Here is a 10,659-nt window from a genome sequence, read left to right on the forward strand (position 1 = left end):
TACAGAATAGTAATAGAAAAAAAAACAGCATTAGAAATAATACAAAATTTCACCGAATGAAATAATAGGAATTCAAGAACGGCTGCTGCTGTATGATGTTATCCTCAAACTAGCTGTTCAGGTTACCAGATATAAACATGCAAGATTGGTTTAAAGAAAAAAAAAAAATAACAAAACAATAACAAGAAGTTGTAAGAAATTCAAAAGAAAAAAAAAGAATAAAAAGAAAAAAATTAAACATTAACTACTCCTTTTAAAAGACCGGCACAAATCGGCAGTACATATATACATAAATATATCTTTTTCCTTTTTTTCTTTACTTTGTCGTTTTCCTCATCCCCATTTTCTTTGCTTGAACTAAAATCTGCAGTTCGTTGCGCACTTCTACATGGTCTGAAGAACTCCCTTTAGATAGCTTCTCTAAACAGTACTGTCTCTTTTTTCAGTTCTCTTTCCTTCATTGCTGAGTCGTAATGAGTGATGCACACGACCTGACGTAGGAGAGGTTGTCTTGCATCCTGGCCGCTGTGTGCAATCAGCGGGCCCCAGGCAGGACTGGGAAGGAAGCAACACACAGAGGGAAGGAAAGGCGGAGGGATGGCCCGGATGGAGGCTGACTCTTCCTGCTCCTGCTCCCAGTGACCAGCCTCTTCTAGCCAACCCCCATCTCCCAACATCAAGTAAGATCTAAGTCTCCATTTTCCTTTAAATGCCCAGACTCTTGGGTGTACGGGGGACCGAGGGGGACATTTTTGATCCAAAATATAACAATTCTGAAGCATAATTTCATTTTATATGAGATTATTGGTTGACAACATTTTTTCTTTGAGCACAAAAACACATCCTTATTCTGTCCTTCAGTATTTCTGTCAAAAACTCCGCTGTTAATCTCACTGGTATTTTCTTAGGAGCGATGAAAAAAATTTTCTTTTCCAATTTTTAAGATTTTCTCTGTCTTGCAGCAAGTTTTAATGTAATATATCTGGGTGTGGATTTTTGAGTTTATTCCACTTGCAGCTCATTGAGATTTTAAATAAGTAGATGATGACTTTGATTGAATTAGGGAAGTGTCTTGTTCTTATTTTTTAAACGTATTTTGTGCCCCTTTCTCTAATACTTATTGGTGTCCTACATTTTTGTGAGTTGGGGCCAAACTTTTCTGTCTTGAGTCATGTCCTAGTTTATTGTTGGAAACTGTGGTTTTTAACTAGTGTTTTAGCAACTCTGTCTCCTACCACCATTCTCCCTGCTCGGCGCCCTCTGCTGCTGCTTGCTTGTGTTCTTGCCTGGTGACTTGGCTGTACCCTTTTGGTGCGGTCTGTTTTCCAGTTCGGAGCCCACAGTGTCCCTCCTCGCAGGCTGAGCCCTGGCATGAGGAACTCTTCTTGATTCTCTCTGATCTCTTAATTAAGCTGTCTGCCACACCCTGCTATTGGTTTCCATTGATTGCCAGTTTCTTCTTCTCTTGTTTTGGATACCACCCTAAAACATAAATTGCTTCACAGTCTGACTGGATTAATTACGAGCCGGAGTAATTTTTGAACCCAGATGTTGAGGTTTGTTTTGACTGCAGGGCTCTCAGCTTTCTCTTTTCCAGCTTCTCGCTGGTGAGTTAGCTGGCCTCTGATCTATCTATGCTCTTAATTAAGAGATTCTTAAGCCTCCTCTCATTTGCTTCCCACTAAAGCCTTCAGTGTTTCTGAGATACCCCTTAGGCTTCAACTTCCACACTTCTGTTTCAAATAAATTGAGAAGTGTTTTTGAGTTCTCTGCCTTGTGAATGTCTCTTCCCATAAGCACAAACTAGATACTACTTGGGACACTGGGCAGGGCGGTAGTCTCTGGTTTTCTTGGTTTTCCACTCCTGGCAAGGGCTCTTGGGCCCTGGTGTTTACAATCTGGTATGACTGAGGCAGGGCTTCTGTCCCGGGACTGGGCACCAGGTGAAGAGAGGAAGGCCTGACTTTTAGCTGTGCACCAGGACTTTATCCTTTGCAACTCCAGAAGGAAGGAGAAGCCCTGACAGTGCGGTTCTCGTGGTGAGAGGCCGTGTTGCTTGGTTCTGTACCCGTGGCTTCCTTTTCGCCACTGAGCTCTGCAGAGAAGAAGTGGTCAAATTGGACTCAAGCTTAGGAGTCTCTCATCATTCCTATCCAGTTTTAATATATTTTATTGGGAAGTCTATAGGAAAATTCCAGACCCTTTAAATAGTTGATATTTTTATAGTCATCACCAGTGTTTCTTCTTTCACTAGAAAGTGGTGTGCACAGGCGTTTGAGCTGCCATCCTCACAGGGAGCTGGTGGTGTAGCTCAGTTCCAATCCAGAGGCTGAGCACACAACTGATTTTCAGTCGGAGGTCAAAATCCTAAGACAATAGCAGAGGGTAGTTGTTGGTGACAGGCCTGAAGTCCAAAGCCTGGAATACGTCGCGTTCTGATCAGAGGACAGAACTTTACCCTTTCTTGGTCCTTGTGTCCCGTCCAGGGTGAGGTGACCCTGCTGGAGTCACAGGTGCTGGCTCACACCTGGGGCACAACTTCCTTGCTCAGGCTGCTGAGGGTTCAGACGCCAGGCTCCTCTGCAAAGTTCCTAGCAGACCAGCTAGAAGTAGTGCTTTACTCGTTGCTTAAGGGCTTTATTCAGACCAGTCCACTGGACACTTGGACTTCACCACAACAAGAAGACAAGAATATTTTTTTAATTGAGAAATAAATATGAATGAGACAGTTTCATAGCTGATTAATAGGACAGTTTTGATAGTCAATACACTGTACATTGTTATCTTCTTAGTGGTTATCCATAGTATAAGAAGCAGACAGGATATCCTGTCCAAACACTGTTAGTACACCTCTTTCTTCTCATTGAATTAAGCGAAAGTAGCTGTAAATTTATCCTATTTTGTATATATAAATACAAAATGACCTTTCCTTTGTATCTTTTTTTAATTTTAATTTTAATTTTTTTGTCCTGTCAGAGGTGAATATTCTATTGGCATTTAAATACTATAAGTGTTTGACTTCAACTAAACAATCTAACACTGTCTAGCAGTCTATAATATTAGTGGGTTATCCTCAGAAGTTATTGACTTGAGCCTTTTGCAGCTCATCGTATTAATTGCATTTACTTTATATACCTCGCTATTATACTTTTCTGCTGGATGAAGAAGACAAGAATTAAGAATGAGGCCATCTTAGCCTTTCCTCTTTCTCTGTTATGAATCCAGAAGATTTAGTGTGTGTCATACCTGACCAGAGCTTTAGGAAGCACCACAGATTTGTGAAGGCCCTCTTGAGGTTTTCTTTAAAATTTTTAAAAAATCTTTTATTTATTCGGGACAGGTTCTCTCTATGTAGGTCAGACTCACAGTGATCCTCCTGTCCCAGCCTCCCCAGCACTGGGATTACAGGTGCATGCCACCACATCTGAGGTCCTGGGGCAGTAAGGTATGCAGTACTGGGGATTGAACCCGGGTCCTTGTGCTTGCCAGAAAGGCGCTTAGACCACTGAGCTATCTCCCCAGCCCTGCAGTTTTCTATTTCCCACATAAAATCTGCCCCATTAGTCTGAGAGATGAAGTGGAATGCAAGTACAGCGGTCCCTCACTTATCTGGAGGTTGTGTTCCAGACTCCTCTGTGATAAATGAAAATCAGGGAAGTAGCAACATTATATCTATTTTAGTATCTATATATATTTTAAGGCTTTAAAAAGCCTTCCCACACTCTTACAAACCTTTTCCACACTTCAAAAAATACCTCTAATGTTCTAAACTATTTTCTAAACTTGTAAACCTACGTAATTTTAACAATATATGTGTACTGTATAGTACAGTATGTATTCATCCACTAAGGAAATGTACTATAAACAGTGTATTTTGCTTCAATTTACTATTCTTTTAATAAGTTAGAATTAACATGTTTAATATATTTTTAAAACTTTTCGTCAAAAATCATTAAAACTGTAAATACTACCCAGATAAATATGCATATAGTACTGTACACCAGTACATAATCCTGTGATATAGCAAAAAATCTGTGATAAATAATTTAGATTTATATTTTTGGAAACAAAGCAGTGAGTTCATGAAAGCAGAACTGTGAAAGCAGGGATGACTCTAGTATGGAGTAAGCACCCTTCGCCGCAGCCACCAGCACCTGAAACTGTGAAATGACCGCTCTGTGCCTGGGTGACACGTGGTTTCCAACTGTTTGTTACAGTACTATGATCAAGAAATCTTAAATTTTTGTTCTTGTCTTTTTTTTCCCCTCTTATTACCTTTAAAAAATTATTTTAAAAAGAGTATAGTAATCACTGATATGATTGTAAAAATAGATAATATGTCAACTGCTGTTAATCAGCTATTCTTGTTTTGACAATCTGTAATATATGTATTGTTGTATGTTGCCCTGTTTCTGTCTTTGTTTCTGATTTTTGTTCTTGCTTTTGTTTTTACTCTTCAAAATAAAATAAAATTACAAGGAAGAGAATAAAAGCGATGAGGAGATCAAGTGCAGGGTGGACGCTGAAGATAGATATTGGCATCTTCTCCAAGGCAAAGCACAACTATGGATTGATGTGAAAGCAAAATGTCAGAATCATGGTTGTGCAGCTCCCCTTCACCCCTCATTATTTCTTCTTAGTCCTTATTTCCACGTATGCATTTCCTTCTGCTTTTCAGCTTTGCTAAAACCCTAAATGGTATCGTCCTTCAAGCCTACCAAACTCAGGGCATTTCTGGCTCATTATCATGTTTCTATCAAAAAATAATTGGATATCTGTCACATTTATTCTGGAGGTAAATCATTTCCTGCTTCCTAAGGGGGCTGACGTTTTAATGAGTGTACATCTAGATGTACTATGTGTTGCTGGGCTAATAATGAATGACTATGTTCTTGAATTTCAGTTTTCTGTTTACCTTCCTACGTTGTGCTGTAGAGCTGGCTGTTATTTGCCTTGTGCAGAATCAAACCTGGCTAAGAAAAATAAAGACAGTTCTAAAATTTCAGCATAAAATACGTTATGTGGATCCCACAACTTTAATCATGTCCCAGTTATTTATTAATCAACAAATATATATTTACATTTCAATAGTGTCATGGTTTGGGATTCTTGAGAGGGGAACAATACAATACAGGACTCATTTTATAGTAGTACTTTATCATGAATCACCCAATAATCATATATAACAAATGCAGGAAATCTATCCACACACTAAACATTAAAGAATCCGCTGAGGGCCTAGATCCTAATATCCTGCATGAGTCCAGTTGAAAACCTAGAGCCCATGACAACGCTTCCCACAAGTCTAGCTGGAGGCCTGGAGCCCACGACAAAGGCTCACGCAGGCCCGCTTCACGGATCTGTGCTGGGAAGGCCCAAAGGTCAGCAGTGGGAGCTAGAAAATCTATGTCAGTGGGATGAAGGGTCTGTGCCAGGAGGCTGAGGGATCCGCAATGGAGCCAGGAAGCAACACCCCAGGTAAGTACCAGAGCTCCCGTAAAAGTGCCACAGCCGTCCTCAGTGACAGTGAGGTCCTGAGCTCCTCCAGCAATGAGGAAAGCCGAGTCCCCATCAGGAAAGCCAACGTGACAGCTTCTCCACAAGGCTGAGCAGGGCTCCATCTTTCCTCTGGAGCCAGGAAGTGATGCTCAAGATGAGAACCAGAGCTTCTCCAAAGTTCATCAGGAAAGCCAGCAGGACAAGATCCTCCAGCAGGACAGCCCAGGAGAGCTAGCAGCTTCCAACAGCCCCAACAGCTTCTCCAAACAGCATCCCTAACAGCGTTCTGCAGCTTTTGTTCTGCCTTTATGCTGCTGACAACAACCCTCAGGTGGGCCTTTCACACCCAGCATCACATTAGTTTAATTCAGCTCAGTGTAATAAGTTGACCACCAGTTAAAAATGCACTACAAATAGTGTACGCAGCGACCTGGTTGATTTTGGAGATCTACATGTTATTAGGAGCAAATCCATTTCTAGAAAGCATTTGTTCTGTTGTAGGCATGCAGGCAGGCACACGGGCAGCCACACGAGTCGGAACGTGTGTGATTGTACGTGTGTGTAGATGCCCTACTGAGTGTAGAGATGTTTAAGGTCACACTACTGCACACTACTAATCAATGCAGGACCCAAGTAGTTTCTGGTCTGATTATGCGTGGTCCTTTACAGTTCAGCTGTGAATGTGGCAAGAAATAATACAGAAAAGGAATATTAAGGGAAGGGACAACATGCTCCCGTTCCCCTCCATAAAAGAAAAGTAAGTTCCTAAAGGAGGGAAAGATACCAGAAATAATGTGATCAGCCAAAAAAAAAATTGAAAATATTCTATGAGAATGTACCATATGGTTGGCATATGCAGAGAAGGCTGACATATATTAATCTGTTGATTTTTTTTTAATCTTTATTTGGTACAGGGTCTCACTATGCAGCTCAGACTCATAGTGATCCTCCTGTCTCAGCCTCCCCAGAGCTGGGATTATGTAAGTGCACCACCACACCCAGTTTTGGTGGCCAACCTGCTTGCCCCCTCCCCCCTGGGTCCCGAGACCAGCACGGTATGCAGTACCAGGGATTGAACCCAGGTCCTGGTGCTTGCCAGGCAAGTGCTTAGACCACTGAACTATCTCCCTAACCCTAATCTTTCTAGCACAGATCCTTCATACTGCTGGCATAGCCTTCCTAGCTGTTTTGACTTTGAAACTTTTCTGTTAAATGTGGTTTATCAAGGTCTGCCTGAGCTGTCCGTTCTCCATGGTTGTTTGTCTATAAGGTAGCAGCCCAACTCCAGGCATCTTCTGCTACTTTCAGTCAAGCTGCTCAATCATCACTAAAAAGATCCTTTGTCAGAGACCTGCTCTGCGTACATCCAACTATTCTTACTAATATAGTCATTAATATTAAATTAAATTAAATTAAATTAAAATTAAATTAATTTAATATTATTTTCATCACTATATTAATGCCCTTCTCCTACAGTATCATATGTGTATATTCTTGCAAAGCTTATCACTTTGCTGCTTGCAATTCTTTTGCCATGAAAATGTATTTTTTGATGAAAGATACATAAAGGACAGCTTTGTATCACTAGAATTTGTGACTGAATTATATTCATTCATTCTAAACATTGTAATTAGCCTTTGAATGTTGACAGAGAGGTTCTATAAAATCCTGGGCAGTGTTTATTGCTTGCTTGTGAACACAACCTTGCTAAAAACTCGTGTCCTGCCTGAAAGGTTTACAATTTGCTTTTGAAATATTGATGAGTCAGCAGCCAAAACCAGATTTTTAAAAAAATACACTTTTACATAAGGTTGCCCCGCTGTGGCTAAAATCTCAGACACACAGGAATGTTCTTGAGCATGAATCTGATTTTAATGAAGGGTTTGGGCCTAATAGCTTGGGCACACATCTGTTACATAAAGAATAATGTTTCATTGAAAATGAAACAGAACAATTTTATGATGGTTGATTCAATCCTGGAGGCCAAACACCTCCAGCTCACCTCTGTGTGGAAGAAGAGACACCTCTCTTTCAATGAAAACTGCCGACGAAGCTGCATAATCTTTGGGATTTCATGCAAAATGCTTATCTAGTCTCTTTAATAGGGACAAAATCACGCTAGCCCCAACCTCCGTCCCTAGCAGAATCCATAAAGTTTGGACATTTGCTGTCCCGGCTTGTTATCACTTTAGCAAAGGGATGCTATCCACGTAATACTCTAAGTGGTGCTTGGTTGTGATCAGTTTTGAAAGTCTGTAGAAACAGAAGGCAATAAGATTTATTTATTATTATTATTTTTTGTATTTTAAGGAAGGGTCTACAGAGTGTTCAGGGTCTCACTACTAGATTGGACTCATAGTAATCTGCCTATTTACAGCCTCCCAAGAGGGGGGATTACAGGTGTGTATCACCACACCCAGTTTCAGCACGCCTCAGGAGCAGGGCTGGCTCAGCAGGCCCAGGGATTGAACCCCTGGCCCCTCCATCTGCCTAAGCAGGTGCTTTAATCCGCTGAGCTTTTTGGCTGGCTCCAGAAGGCAATAAGATTTAAGAATTTGAATCAGTTTGCAAAAGAGAAAAGATACCACAAACGACATGGTGTTGAAAATAACTCTTGTTTCAGAGTCTTATACCAAACTTTAAAATTATGTATTAAGGGGCCGGGGAGATGGCTCAGTAGAATAAGTGCTTCCCTGGCAAGCACAAGGGCCTGAGTTCAATCCCCGGTTCTGCCAATAAAAAAAAAAAATTATGTATTAAGAAAATTTGAGAATATTATGATGCCAGTGTCCCCTGAACACTGGGCAGTTGGCACTCAGCCTATTTTTAAAGATATACCTCTCCTTCATTCAGTTTTTCTTGTAGTTAGCATTTTGTCTTACTCTGGTCATTATTAAGGAGCGTATGTTAGGACATTGAGATTATTTTACTTGGATCTAGCCTGGTCCCTTCATTTTCTGCGTTAGGGTACTTCACAGTGTGCCACATCATGCACATTTACTCCTCCTGTCCTTTTGGCTTGCATTGCCCTTGCTTTGTGACAACGTTCAATGTTTGCATATTTTTTAAATGACATTAAGTGCTTTTCAAGTATGATGTTCCCAACTTGGGTTTTTCTCATGATTAAACTGGGGCTATGGTTTAGGAGGATGACCACTGGGACACAGTGCCTTTCTCCTTAACTCCTGACAGAGGCCGTGCAGTGCCACATTGCTGATGTCCTGATGGTGTGTTGGCCCTCGGAGGTTGGTGGACGGGGATGCCAAGACCTGGACTCTGTGACGTTAAAGCACTTTGTTTTGGATGTTGCATTTATATATATGCTGTGGAGTTGTGATTTGTCATTCTTTGGGGCTGTCTTGGACACCTTTTTTCCGTGAGGAATTTCTCACTTTGTGAGTTCTGCCTTGTGGTCATGAGGTACACACACTTTCCCGCCTGCCTTACGGTCAGAGTGCAGGTTAAACTTTACAGCTGTAGGCAGGAGGCAAAGGCAGGAGGGGTCAACTCATGTGCAATGAGTGGGGACAACCAGCCCAAGACGGTGCTGATAAACATGTTAGTGTACTGGAAGATAAAGTAGATAAAACTCTTGGAGACATAAGTATAGGAGACTTCTAAGTAGAATCTCAATTGGGGCCGGGGAGATGGCTCAGTGGAATAAGTGCTTCCCTGGCAAGCGCAAGGGCCTGAGTTCAATCCCCAGTTCCTCCAAAAAACAAAAACAAACAAACAAAAGCAAAAAAAAGAAAGAAAAGAAAAGAAAAAGAAAGAGTCCTTTAAAGACTCCAAATACAGCTTCTCTAACAGCAATGGAACACCCATTATAGGCCTGTTTTGTAGCAAAAAGAAATGTATATATACAAAACAGGATAGCTATACAGCTACTTTCTTTTAGCTCAATGAGAAGAAAGGTTTGTACTAATAGTGTTTATTTTTTATTTATTTTATTTATTTATTTTTTTACAAGGAACAGGTTGTTTATTTTTTCCTTCAGTCTTGGGCCCAAAACAAATGGCTTCTCCTCACCCTCTGGGTTGACAGTTTTCTCCAGGTTGCTGATGATGATATGCTAAAGCTCTGCATACAAGGCCCTCAGGCCTGGCACTGTGGCCCTGAGATGCCCATAGGCTGCCTCGTGTCTGTCGTGCACCAGTGCCTGGTAATGCATTACCTGCGTCTCCTCAGAGGCCTTGGCCACAGCATCCCCACGTGCAGAGAAGTGCGTGGAAATGGTTGTCTGGAAGGCTTCTGCTTTGGTCTTGACTGCCTTCACCCTTTCCAGAACTTTCTCCTGGATTGTTATCCCCAAATCACTTCCATCCTCAGTCTTGGGGATCAGGTGCTGGAGCCGTGCAATCACCAGAATGCACTTCTCTTTGCGAGTCCACACTTCTGGCTTCATCAGAGCAAGCAGGGCCTGGAGTTTCTCATGCCCAGGGAGAAAGCCACACTCAGGGACTTCTTTCTTCTCCTGCTTCTCTGTTTCCATCTCATCATCCTTGGGTGGAGGGTCTCAGATAGGGGTGTCCAGTGGGGCCCGAAGGGAGGTCGAGTCTGCCACACTGAGGGAGCCCTTGTGCAAGAGCTGACTCCGGTATATAATTTTCTGTGGCAAAAATCTGTAGAGGAATTCCTCAAACTCCTGGAAAAGATTTTGTCTGAAGACGTCTACCGGTGTGCAGGGCTTCTCACTCAAGTGCACCCTACAAGGTTTGGCCATGCTGTTCCTCTTGCTAGATCTCTCCGTACTAATAATGTTTAGACAAGATACACCTTTATATCTTGTCCTCTGAATAACTACTCCGAAGACAACCATATGCAATGTATTAATCATTGTAACTGTCCTACTAACCTGTCTTGAAACTGTTTCATTGCTATTTTTCTCATTAAAATGGATAAAAAAATTTAAAAAAAGAAATAGCAGCAAGAATCAACAAATGAGATCAGACTTTAAACTTCTGTACTTTGAAAGACTCAATCAGTAGAGTGAAGAGAAAAATCTACAAAATGGGAAAAGAATTGCCAGCTACTCCTCAGAGACAAGACTAATATCTAGAATGTACAAAGAACTAAAAGGAAACCATCTAAAGTTAAAGACCCAGTCAAAAAATGGACAAGGGAAATAACAGACACCACACATGTGTGGAAAAAAATTTC

At 41.4% G+C, this 10,659-nt stretch overlaps 1 pseudogene; it reads right to left on the bottom strand.

Annotated features, from left to right (window-relative positions):
• The window catches only part of LOC101581835, a 33,525-nt pseudogene extending 23,303 nt beyond the window's left edge, over positions 1-10,222 (bottom strand).
• Between the last annotated feature and the right edge of the window lie 437 nt (positions 10,223-10,659).

This window comes from Octodon degus, unplaced genomic scaffold (genome assembly GCF_000260255.1).
Source record: "Octodon degus isolate 3935 unplaced genomic scaffold, OctDeg1.0 scaffold00001, whole genome shotgun sequence".
In the NCBI taxonomy this organism is placed as follows: domain Eukaryota; kingdom Metazoa; phylum Chordata; class Mammalia; order Rodentia; family Octodontidae; genus Octodon; species Octodon degus.